Raw genomic sequence first — 13,608 nt, 5'->3', positions numbered from 1 at the left:
CCGTTAAAATAAAGGATTTTTATTTCAGTATTTAAAATTGAATTTTCTTGGGGTCTTATTTGGTTTTGATCTTTTCAGATTTTTTAAAGATCAGATATTCAGAGAACAATCCTATTGGATATGTGTTATTCAGAAAACTTCTAATCATTCTTTGAAACAAAACTGTGACGTAACCAAAGGAAAAAAAAAGGCAAGACCCATAGAGGTTCCTAAATTCCCCAAAAGTTTAGAGATTTGAGTTCTTACAACAAACCAACAAGCCAAAATCCCCAAAACAGACAGTTATATTAAACCTAAATTATTAACTTCTAATGAATTTATATTATCAATATAATCTCTGTACAGATAGCAGGTTATTAAGAAGACTGAATTTCATCTGTGATGAAGTGTTTTGAGATTAGCCCACAGCAGTAAGGGTCATGTATAAAACACGCTTTGAAAAGAAACTATGGACAAGAAAGAAGGAAAGCTATTGGGCTGTGTCTCACCTTCTGATGTATGGCTCTTTCCCTACCACAGTTTATCTTCTTATTTGTGATTCCCAAAGTGCTCTCTGCAACACCAGGAATTCCATACTTCAAGTATCAAATTGCTTTACGTTAAGCTTCACAATTAACGGCTAAAATCCAGGCACTAGGAGTGGTGGAGGTTTGTTACTGCAAAACCATTTGGAGACACAGTAGATGTCTGAGATGCTTGCCCCACCACACGGACAGTTGGTATTTATTTCCATAGTACAGTGTATCTGACTCGTTAATTACCAGGGAAGCATCAGCACAATCAAGATGGGTATCTACAACCTTTGGATATTGGAAAAACAATCAATAAAAGACTATCACTTAGATAGCTACTATACAGCCTAAAAAGGTGGCATATATTTAAGCCAAATAAAGGGAGAGGCAGGGAGTTCTTGCCATTGATTTCAGAATTAGAACACGTAAAGCCCAGATCTGCTCAGGTAAACGTGTTGACATTCAACACGGCAAGAGCACAGAGTTAATACTACAGAGGCAGGCTCCTCACTATGTACCACAATCATCTCCATAGCTGGGCTAAGCATTCATCAAGCTTAAACCGTCAGTCACGAGCTACAGCTGTAAGGTATTTTAGGGAAAAAACAGCTGGAAGCAGCAGAGCGGCATAACGACTGTGTGTACACACGCCTTGACTAAAAGAGATTACCAGATCCCACAGCCAGTGGCAGGAGAATACACCAAACACAGGTTTAACAGATTACGCCTGAGGAGTGGTGAGAAATCAGGCTGCTCCATCCTCCAGCTGCGAGCGAGCGCGGTCTCGCTGCCCCGGCGAGCCACCTCACCCCTGCGCGCACCGGGATGCGGCTTTTCACGCGAACGGCCCGGGCATTCCCGCAACGCCAGCGCGGAGCCGGAGCCCGGCCCCCGGCAGCGCCCCGCCTTTCCCCGCCGCCGCGCCCCACGGAGAGCAGCGCACCCGCGCCGCCGCCCCGCTCCGCCTCGGGGCCGGGGAGCCGCTACCGCCCGCGGCGATGGCACCGCGCTCAGAGCGCCGCTCCGCGCCCGAACACCGCGCCCGGCGACCGCGGGCGAAGGAGACCCCCTATGGGCGTGCGGGGCGCCGGGGCTCAACCCCGAACGCGGCTCCGCGCACGGCAGCGCTGCCGGGTGCCCGCTCCTGCAGCCGCGCGGTGCCCGCACGCAGCGCCCCGCAGCCAGGCAGCCGCCCGCAGGCACCCTCCGCCCGCAGGCACCCTCCGGCCGCGCGGCGCACAAGGAGCCGCACGTACACACCCAGTGCCAGCCGCAAAAACCCTCCGGGAGCGCCCGGCGGCCGCCGCTCCGGCGGGACAACGCATCCCTGGCGGCGCCCGGCGCTCCCCTCGCCGCCCGGGTGCGGACGCCGCTGCCCCCCGCAAAAACCGAAGTTCGGGCGCCCGCGGCGCCGCTCCCGCCTCCCCGGCAAACTTACCGAGCGCGGCCACCGGCTGAACTTTCAGCGGCGCCCCGGCTCAGCCCCGCCGACGGCTTCGCCCATCGCCTCTAGGTGCGGTGCCCGCGCCTCGCTCCCCGGCGGCTGCGGCGCGGGCCAATATAAATCCACATCGCCGCTGCCGGCGGCTCCCCCGCAGCCCGCCCTGGCCCCTCCGCCCCGCCGGGGGGACGCGCCGGCTCCTGCTGCCGCGGTTCGCCCCGCAGCTGTCCGCGGCGGGCGCTGCGAGCCCAGGCGGGAGAGGACGCGAAGCCGGCGCGGCGCAGCCCCGCCGCTGCTGCCGCCGCCGCTCCTCTCCGGCGGGTGTAGTGTCAGCGGCGCCGCTCGCTCTCAGGGTGGGAATTTTTTTTTTTTTTCCTCTTTTTTTTTCCCCTTTTCGGCTCCTCCGCTGTTAATGAGCATGCCCGGGAGAGCTGCGCAGGCGCCCTGCCCACCGCCGCGCCTCGAGTCGCCTCGCACCGAGCGCGGCGGGCGAGGGCTAAGGGGGCGAGAGGCGCGCCGGGGCTGCCCCGCGGCGGGAGGGAGGGGGCGCCGGGCGGGCGATGGCGAGGGAGGGACCGGGCGGCAAAGGGTGGGCCACCCTGCCCGTGGTGGTGGAAGCTTTGGGCAGAGTTCGGGAAGTCTGCGGGAAGGTGAGGCGGCTGCGCTCGCCTGAGGGAGGGATGCTGCCCCGGCTCCGCGGAGACCCGCTGCCCGTCCCGGGGAGAGGGAGGAAAGAAAGCCCCACCGGCGGTCCTCTGCCTTGGGATGTAGCGCAGAACACCTTCTAAATAATTTACCTTGCTGAGGAAATCAGACCGATAGTGGAATCAAGGCTTGGGAGAGGGATGGTGATTTATACGAGGTGCTTCAGCAGCTTTCTTTTCACGATCTGAGCTTATTAAGGTGTGGATCTATCGTGGCCACCTCCATTAACAGTCCCGGGTCTTAGTGCAGGGGAACTTCATCAGGTGGTGATGATTTCAGTAATTTCGTCCTTTCTTCACTGTGTATCCTCAAGAGGACATATTAAAGGTGTGAAGGTGATTGCCACCTGCTCTTTCCATGGCAGCTAATTCTGCATCTGCACTTATTTGTGAAAATGTTATGGTGCTGAAGAAATCCAAGGAACTGGAAAAGGTGTGTCTCTGAGGCTGAACCTGGCTCAGCAGTGTGTCTCCATTCTGGTCTAGGTTCATGTGGATACTGCACACGCATATCAATGCCTAAAAATCACTGAGGTTATTTACATCATTTAGCCTGTGCATTCAGTCCCAGGAAAACACTGGGGGGAAAAAGTGCAATTCACTATTGTTGTTATGTCTTTGTAAGTTTCTGCATAGACCACCAAGGTGGAGTCCTTGTATTTACTCGGTACTTTGCCCCAGAGCATACTTCATGCAGACAGTTAGTTTACACTGCTTACGTAAGTATTTGGGGGAAATGACACCTTGAAGATACCTATATAATACCTTGCGATGCATAAATAAAAAAATAATAAATTAGGTAAAGCCATCTGTTATTCTCTACATTACTGTCATAGGAAGCCTAGAAAAGCCAGAAGTAACCAAACCTATTTCTCATGAATCTTGAAACAATTCAACAAACTTCATTATTAAGTATTTCTAAATGTTAATTATTTTAAGCCAAAACAGTCTTCTTAAATTTTTGTGACTTAGTCCTGGTAGGTGGAGTTATTATTCAGCAGTATAATGAGCTCTTCTGATCTTAAAGCAAAAGGTAAATTTTCCTTCCCAGTAGACATGGTTGTTTTGGTTTCTTCTCTCTCTGGATACACTTTAACATTTGTTTTCCGTTAACACAAAAATTAGACACCATGGATTGACCACGGAAATAACTCAAAACCAAAGAAAGAAAAAGGTCTAGAATGAAGTCACAATGTTAATCACAGAAACACAAACCAAGATAGCTGATCCATCTAGATTCCAGATTTTAAGATAGTAGCATAGGCAAGTGAATATTGCTCTGCTGTGGGCAGACAAAGAACACACACTATTATTAATTCTTCTGCTTGGAAGGCTGTGGAATTGCCTGTTGTAGTCATTAACACAATAGTCATAAAAGGATGGAAGCCTCATCGAAGGAAGGCATAAAAAGAATCAGTGGAGGTGGACATTCAATCCTACCTCTGTCTCTTCAGTCACTGCCGAGGTAAATAAAACAACATTGATAAACTCAGCAGTGGAAAATTGTTGTTAGGTATCAAAAGGAGTATCTGGTGTGTATATATATATGTACATACATATATGTATATATGTATGGTAATTTCAGATACCCATGGGATGCTCCTTAATGGCTGGGCGTTAGGGAAACTCAGGTGTGCTTGGAGTACCACACAGATAGGACATATTATTCCATGAGAAAGATGCATAAGGTGTGGAATTTCAGCTGTTACCTGCAAGCTCCAGCAGAAATAGGAGCAGATGCCAATGGAAGACGAGACCCATTGGATAATGAGTGCTTCATTAAGGGGAACTGCTCCAGTAGAAGGAACAGATACAGAGCTTTCCAAGAATCAGAATTAATATTTTTATAACTGGCAACAAGAGCCCTTAAGCACATCAAACCTAAATGTACCAAATATCACAAGTGCATTTAGCAAAAGGAATTCTGACCCTCAGATTTCTCAGCCAAGCCTGCTAAACTAGTTTAGAAGAAAGCAACAAATAAAATATTGCCAGATATGCTGGCACCAAATGGAGTTTTCTTACACATAGAGGTTTATATAGTATTGCAGCTCTCTGCCCTGGAGATTTTCTCTGAAGTAGCAAAGGATGGTATCTCAAGTGCACAGTTGCAACACTCGGTACTGCACCACTGGTGCTAAGGGCTGGCTTGACACCTCTTGGCTTGCTCAAGTTCAGATGAGCCTCCTGAGTGAGTCAGTGTCTTTACCTGGTAACTGAGTTATGCTGAAGCACTGCTTTTAAATTATTCTCATGCCTCCTGTGGGAATAGAGATCATTGCCTGCATTGCAACAATCTCTGTTGAGACCTGAGACACAGCTGCTGGTCTCACTGCTGAATAGGAGCTTTTCAACCCACCTGGGGTAGGATATCACCACACTCACCAAAGTTCTGTCAGCCTGTGCTTCTGAGAATGATGCTGAAAATTCCTCTTTTTGCTTCTGTTGTTCCAATCGCATGAAGTCCTCAAAAACTTTTCTGAAATTTTGTGGATTTTTCCTAGTTTATACTAGACTGCTTTCCTGACAACTGTAAGACATAAGATACTTCCCTAAGTAAGTGTAGTGGTTGTTTAATTTCCCATTTGTGGAAATTACTCCTTCATACAGTTAACAGGCTTCAAAACACAGAGACAAAAAGTCAGCCACATCCCAGTGCTAAATATCTAAAATACAAGGTTCAGCTTCATAGAATCACAGAATAGTTTGTGTTGGAAGGGACCTTTAAAGATCATTTCATTTCAACCCCCCTGCCACAGTCAGGGTCACCTTTCACGAGACCAAGTTGTTCAGAGCTCAATCCAGTCTGACCTTGAACACTCCAGGGAGGGGGAATCCACAGCCTCCCTGGGCAACCTGTGCCAGCACCTCACCACCCTCACAGTAAAGAAGGTCATCCTAATATCTCTTGTAAACCTGCCCTCTGCCAGCTTGATGCCATTTCCCCTTGTCCTATCACTCCAGATCCATGTAAAAAGTCCCTCTACAGCTCTCTTATCGCCCTGTCAAGTACTCGAAAGACTTGTTTCTTTCAGTCTTTTTCACAGAAAAAGAGAAAACTGTTTCAGAAAGGTGATGAAATGTTTACAGTGGGTCCCTTAATGCTGGTGGTGAACTACCCAAATATGAAGGGCATTGAGATCCCAGCTGTCTGACAGAAAGTGACAGAAGGGACTGAGTAGCACTAATAACATTGCCCTGCCCCTATTGGAATGGGCAGAAAAATTATAAGGACATTTGAGACATTGTCAACCTCTAAAAAGACACTGTTGAGCAAGTTCCTGTAGTGTACATCAACATGGGATCCCAACCATACTACACAAGGTTGAATTTTTTAAAAAACCCAGGTTTATACTTGATAAAACTAATGAGGCTGATCCATCATTCAGAGTTTGCACAGTGCTTTTGGAAAACTGTCATTTTTTAAAATGATACCTTACATCAGTCTGATAGAGGTGCATATGAGGTATGGATGTAAAATGTGATCAAAACAGAAGTCTAACTGTCTGATGCACATTCTCTGTAATGATGCACAAACTGAGGTGTAAAAGGGAATCAGGATAATTTTTTTAATACTTATGAGTATACTATGTCACTATATGTTTTTCTAGTTGTATGTGTACTGAAAAGAAAATTGATACATTGCACTGAAGTGACATGCAAGCACAGTCTTGCACTTAATCTGGGAATATTCAAATTTTTAAAAGGTGACAAAGGTGGAAGTTTTTAATTTCTGGACCAAAAGGGGCCAGAAAGTAGAGAAAGTTGCTGTTCTATTTCTCTGTCAGAAAAAAGAGCTGAATTTTGTGAAGCTAGGCAAAATACACCTACATATAGAAAACTGTCCATGAAATTGCACTCCCATATTATTACCAGTTCCTGGCAAAAACAGGTTTTACCCCAGACTTTCTGCTAGAAACTGTACATCATACAGTAGAGCTAAAAGAGAAGTAACTGCAGTTTCTGATGGGATATCTCTTTCCAGAAACTATGCTACCAGAACCTAATGGATAGAGAGAAGTTGATTTTTTGAAAAAGAAATGAAAACTGATGTATTTCCATAGTCAAGTTGGTGAAAAATGTACCAGAAATAGATTTGTTTACAGAACAGTTTCTACTGTGCAAAAGACTGAAAGAAGCAGTGCTGCCTTGTAGGGTGTTTACAGTCTAAGAAAAAGGACTCCAAACATGCTACTGACTCTCTCAAGGCTCTCCATCACTACATGACACCAGTCTCCTTTGCTCCCTTTTTAAATTTTCAAAGGAAAGAATAGGTTTTACAGCTTCATGTCTCACATTCAGAAAGCACTCCTGTAAATAACTGCAAATCTTCTTGCAAAATTCACCTCTAAGCTATCTTGTTCCAAGATGCCTACCCAAAAAACCTGGCAGTAGTTGGGCTATTCGTGTGCTATGACTGCTGTCTAACACATTGACCAACAGTGCAAGCAAGTTTCCTGATAATTTCCCATGGACCCGGATATAGTGATTATTCTTAACTTAAAGTAGCAAAAAATACGCATCTTTTCCAGAAATATGGCTCCTCGTTAGTGTGCCATGGGGAGAGGAGAGCAGCGCTGCGGTTTCGATGGCTGGGAGGCGTGCTCCTGCCTGGTTTTCCCACGCCATGAACACAAGGTGGTGCTGATGCTCCTGGCACCGGGGCTGATTCGCCACTTCCCAGCAAGCCTGACTTGGTGGTGGTCGCCGACGTGTAGCTGGTCACCAGGTATTTCATTTGCCTTGAGTTATTTATAGGAAATACTACCTATTATGATAAAATATCTTGTTTAAAATTAAACTCTTCTTTTTGTTTTGACAAACTGAAAAAAAATTCCAACTGACAGAGAAGTGTTTTCTTCATTATTTTGGTTTGAGGTCAAGAACCCTCCAAACAGACCTGTTGTATTTCCCAGCTTCCCTCCAAGACCCAAATAAAAATGAATTCTGGGTCATGAATGAAAAGGGAAAAAGATGTAAGAGCATCCATATCTTTTCAGATCCAAAGAAAAAATGAAGAAAAAACCTGAAGTCACACAAAAGAAACATGGAAAATGTATAAATAGCTATATTCTGAGGTAATTGAAAAGAGCTGGAGATATGAATATATTAGTTTAAATGCTTTCCTACCTTTAGAGAACGTACCTTCATAGGTACTGTAGAAAGTTGAACCTAAACTAGAAGATTTGAGAAACCTTTTACTAAGAAAGATGACTATTAAAAAACATTGTTGAAAAATATTCAATGGAAATGTTTATTCCAGTATATAAATGCATGCTAAAAGAGGTTTGAGTCTATCCACTTGGCCATTAGAGTGGAACTAAGGTAAAGCACTTTTGAAGAGAGATTAAACTTCCAAATAGCAGGGATCATTTCTTTCCCAGATGAAATAATAAACTTCTCATTGTTTTGAAAGCTGACACGGAAGAAGATAAGGAACATAAAAAACAAAGGCAGGTTTGATAGAGTATTTTGGATTCATTGTTTCATCAGTCTCATGGTTAGCCTACAGTTTAATTTATTGTATAAGAAGGAAATCCTAATAAGGATCTTTTCCAAATATATTTTATAAAGACGTAAAATCTCTTCTTCCATATTTCTCTTTCAGATTCATCTGATAAAGTCATAATTATCATGTTAGAGAATTCTGACTCACAGTTCAGTGCAATATTTTTTGAGGCAAGTGAACATACTTTATGAAGGATAATCTACCCAGCCTTTTCCTGTTCCCTTTTATTACATAATAGTCCCCTGTGTTCCTGCTGCTTTTCTTCTTTCTTGTATTTCTGCTGATCTCTGTTGCTTATGTATTTACTTTTCCCTCAGGAGAGTATACAAAAACAAGACCTAAATATCTTAATCTCTTCAGCTTAATTAGACATGAAAGTAACTCTGGCCTCATTAAGAAATGTCCTGAAGCAACAGGTAGAATGGAATAAGATGAGTTTGAAATCTGATCCTGAGATCAGCTTGTCAGACAGTCCTAGTTATTAAAGAAGCCTGGGAAATAGCTACTGTAGAGAAAAACTAAATGCTTAGTATAAATCTCAGTGGAAGAGATGACTAATTAGAGATAATTATACACAGATTTCTTGCATTAAAAGTGCTTTAAAACATAAACATTCAAATTTTACTTAGGCTCCCAAGTGCTTCCTAGGAGGCAAGCTTGCAAAAAATGTCTTTTAAATTATCACAAATGCTTTTAAACCAAATGGTTTTTAAGAGGCATTTCACTGAAAATTGTGATGCCCTGGATTTTCTTGTTCCCCTTCAGTTTAGTAAGAATCTACTATAAAATTTATGGCCTGAGCCAGTATTCTAATTGTCCTATAACAAAGATAAACAAGTGTCATGCAGGACTAATTTGCTACTGTTCTCTAGCAACTTTAAATCTTGTACCCAAAATTTACTTGATAGGAAGACACTGAACTATCTTCAGAAGTGAGGCTGAAACTGTCAGAAAATTGAATAAGTGACATAAAAAAAGGATGCTGTACTAAAAAATGTAAATGTTATCTATGAAAACAAACAAATAAAATCAGAACTGAAATCCAACACAAACAAAACAAACCAAACAACCTAAAACTTAGGATACAAGCTGTTAGCAAACTTCTGGAATATTTATTGTAAATTATGAAGGTCGGTGTAGAAGATTGTCAGATATGTTCATCCTTTACCAACTTTCTGAGTGAGTTCAGCAGGATGGGACAGGACGAAAGATGACAGGCACACACTGGAACACAAGAAATTCCGACTAGATATTATGAGAAATGTTTTCACCATGGAAATACTAGAACATATTGCCTGGAGGGCTCTCCTCTTTGGGAATATTCAAACTTGAAAGGTCCAGGCTCCAAGTGGGAGTTAGATCAAAACTTTCTTGAGATCCCTTCCAGCTTATTTTTCAGTTCTATGATCGATCACTCTTTTCATTACACCAAAAGAAAGCAGGATAAAAATACTTTCATATAAAGCCTTCACCATCACTCTATTTATAACAAACTATTCTTTTTTATTGATTCAACCCATTGTCCCACCAAGATGATAGTCCTGAATAGCCACAGAAAACACAAACATTTTTTCAGCACTTCACTTGAACTTCAAAAGGTGAGGTTTACATCATCATTGTCCTTCCAGTCTTTACTATCTTCTAGTTATGAAGATAGCATACATTAAAAGAGATCAGTGATTCTGAGTAGGTGAAGAGTTAGAATATGCAACTGGTCATAACACCAGTGAGTGTTTAATCACTGAGAAAATTTTTAAAAGGAGTGATTCCTTAAATATAAAAGTCTCCGGTTTTATAACTAGAAGTGGTGCTTCACTACTAGCTATGACAATAGGTTGAAGTAAGAGCACATGTACAAGATTAATATTGTCACTATTTAACTTATTTTCACTTGCTTACCATCAGAACATAGTGGCAGTGGTGATGGGGATAGAGAGTCAACTAAAGCAAAGGATGGGGAAACCCCAAGACCATACAAAGTACACTGCAATGAAAGTAAATACTGGAGGTGGCTATAAAAAGGTCAGGAAAAGGCAATGAATTTGCAAGATTTGTCTTGCCAGTAAAAAGTGAAATAAGTAGAATATTGTGGCCACAGTTGTTCTATAACTGGATTTTTTTTAGCAGAAAAGAATCTTTTTAGAGGCACTCTGCAAGTCAGAATGGAATTGGACAGGAATTATTTATCAGACAGATAGTAATAATCTGTAATTGGGAGATGTCTGAGTCTTACAGTGTTATAGCAAGCACATAGACAATTACAGAAATATTCTCATAATTATTAATGCAGTTTGAGGTGCTGCTTGCAGGAGGCTGGATCCCCCATTCTGTAGCACATTTTTAACTAAAAGTTATGTGATGAAAATGTTAGTATTCAAGGCTGCTTGCTCTTCTCTGCTAATTTACATTTATATTCTTAATGTCTAGATTGAGCCTAGGGAAATTTAAAACTCTATTTCATTAATGCTAACTTTTACAGAAATCCCAATATGCACAGAAGTTCCTAGATTGCAAGGCTAGTTCGATGAGAATGCAGAAGCTAAACGTAATTGCTGGGTGGTTATGATAGTTAAATATATACTGTCAGTTTTGACTTTTGAAATCCCTACAGACATAAGCCTACTGTTCTAAAAAATAGGAAGTAACAGAATAATGAATTAAAATATCTTTAAAGGAAGAATTTTGAGTTATACTCTTTCTACAGATATGTTTGAAACTGTTACAGCACAACAACATTATGTTTGTTTTTTCGGAAGTTTCTGTGAAGAGTTGGATAATTTGATCTCTCCTTTTTTTCAGCTTTTGAATGGATGACAAATTACAAATACATGTGGAGCCATTTTTAACAGTCCAGATTGGGTTGTGTTCTGGCAGGCTTTTGTGAAGTGCAGCACTTTTACAATGCTAATGCAGCATTAATGGGCACTCATTTACTGGCTTTCAGCAGCTCTGAGCAGAAGGTTCTGATGCAACTCCTTTAAAAATAACCCATTTCGAGATCTGGGTGCAGAAATCTTGGTCGCCTGCAGAAATCCTTGCATAGATACATATATTTGTGTATATATGTGTGTATACACAAATATAGATCTTTATTTACACATCTGATTGGGCAATAATGGTCTCAGGATGAATAAGACTTGATAATTTTGTTACACTGTGGTTTAGTGCCTTAGGTCTGCCTGCAAGTTCTGCCAGATGTGTTACTCCACACCTGAAGTTCTGATCTGCCTCAAACTGGCAGAACAAGAGGACACAGTCTTAAGTTGCGCCAAGGAAAATATAGGTTGGATATTAGGAAAAGGTTTTTTACAGAAAGAGTGATAAAATATTGGAATGGTCTACCCACGGAGGAGGTGTAATCACCATCCCTGGACGTGTTTAAAAAGAGACTGGATGTGGCACTCAGTGCCATGGTTTAGTTTAGTTGAGGTGTTGGGACACAGGTTGGACTCGATGGTCTTGAAGGTCTCTTCCAACCTGATGATTCTGTGAATTCATATCTATTAAAAAATAAGTAAAGCATGTTTACTTGAAGTGATCACAAAATTCTGTTCATATCCATCTTGCACAGGTAAAACTGCACCAGTATGAGACAGTAGAGAATCAGACTGAGAATAAATAAATTAAACGTGATTATGAAATATTCATGGGACACTTATGAAAAACCATATTTTCTGCAAGGTAATCTCTTATGGAATTTATAGTACAGTATATCACCAAAGAGAGAAACTAGAGAAAAGGTTCATAGCTGGACTAATTATAAATGCAGATATATATAATTCAGCCTCCTAAACAGCATCACACCCTTGCACTTTAAATAAGAAGCTAGAAGGGAAATACTCTTTTGGAAGCTATTGGTCTTTTCTATAATATTTATTAATAAACTAGCATTTAATTAATTATTTATAGGTTTCTGACACCCATCTCATTTGTTTGATATCTAATTTTTATCAGTAGTACTTTGTAGACAGGCAAGTACTTCAAGAAAGCAGAATACATTGTAAATTGCAATAGCCTTTGGGAAAATGTATTGAGTATGTAAACCTGACTAAATAACTTATAAGGATATGGGACAGTGTGTTAAACTTACAGTTTTGCTATACTTGAAGTAAATTTTAATGTTTCAGCTTAAGTGCAAAATCTTTAATTTGAATTTTCACTATACAGCAATGGATCAGAAACACAATCATTCTCATGGGAAGGAGAACAAAAGCACCAGTTTCCTCATGCATTTTTCACCTAAGGCTTCTTTGTGATATATATGTATCAAATGGGAAGAGAAGAATCAGTTTGAAACAATCTAACATAATCTTTGGTATAAAAACTAATGACTGGATGAAAGGTCTGTTTACAAAGGAGTGAATTATGTGCAGTTCAGCTGTTTGTAAACAGATAAGCTCCCATATGTGTGTGTACATACACACACACACATACACACACAATAGGGAGACTTAACATGGTGCAGAATTATTATTATACATCCTGTGGTCTACTGATGGGATGTACTTATAGTACAGCAACTACCAGAGCTCTGAATTGTGGAATTTGGAAAAATGGGACCTTAAGCCTATTTACTATTTAAAAGAAACTAATATCTGGCTGTGGAAATGCATAGGAAAGGTTTCCGGTGTGAAAATAAATGAGATGTATCAATCTAAGTACAAAAATACAGAAATACTATGATTCACAAGTAGAAATAATAATGAAATATAGGCAGAGTGGAAAGATGAATTGAAAAGTGCAGTAATACTTCTTAAAACTGTGCTTTGCCATGCAACATAGCTAAATAGTATCTATCTGACCAAATTTTTAAAGGTGAAGATTATATTTTTCAGACTTAATTGCTTTATTTTTTCCCCTTTTCAAAGCTCTTGCATTACATAAATGCCAAAATTCTCAATTGTTTGATAATTTTACACATGTTGTCACAAAGAGGCAATTTTTTTTTCAGAGACCTCATCAGAGATAATTATCATTTTGCTGGATAACCTATCAAATGCAGGAAGACCTTCTGTTCCATAAAGCTCTCAGTGGTCACAGAAAGCAAAGAATTACAGACATTTATTTTTTCTCAAAATGTAAAAGTGACAACTATCCAAGCCTCTCAGTAACTGCAACTAAATGCGATGGCTTTCAACCTTTTGGATTCACTGCTGGCATTCTTCCTGAATTCTATTCCCTCAGTCCTTGCTGGAGATAAAAAGCAGGAGGACCAGAACTGATGGGATGCAAGCTGCAAGGGTCAAAGGAGTTACTGCAGTCAGTGATGCTGGAATCAGTCTTGGCTAAGGGGAAATAGAAAAAGGTCTGAACTACCTCACAGCTCCTGTTTCCTTACTGACTGATGATGCAAAATGGGAGTAATGCAAGAAACAAGTAAAGATCCCTATGTCACTGTTTGGGAATCACTGACTTAGGAATCAAGCACCAAGTTAGATCTAT

General features: G+C 41.5%; 1 protein-coding gene across 5 annotated transcripts in view; it reads right to left on the bottom strand.

Annotated features, from left to right (window-relative positions):
* Window positions 1-13,608, bottom strand: part of TENM1 (teneurin transmembrane protein 1) — a 452,127-nt gene that overhangs the window by 296,235 nt on the left and 142,284 nt on the right. For 3 of the 5 annotated variants that reach the window (XM_085060417.1, XM_085060421.1, XM_085060422.1), the window contains exon 1: window positions 1,951-2,449. The gene's annotated coding sequence lies outside the window, so the exon portion shown is untranslated. Of the gene's footprint in view, window positions 1-1,182; window positions 1,429-1,950; window positions 2,450-2,750; window positions 2,966-13,608 lie in introns of those variants that run through there. The other 2 variants (XM_085060418.1, XM_085060419.1) reach the window with 2 other exon arrangements.

This window comes from Lichenostomus cassidix, chromosome 4A, assembly GCF_008360975.1.
Source record: "Lichenostomus cassidix isolate B80296 chromosome 4A, HeHo_3.0, whole genome shotgun sequence".
NCBI classification, from domain to species: Eukaryota; Metazoa; Chordata; class Aves; order Passeriformes; family Meliphagidae; genus Lichenostomus; species Lichenostomus cassidix.
Note: the sequence above shows the minus strand (reverse complement) of the source record. Positions and strands in the feature narration are given on the sequence as shown.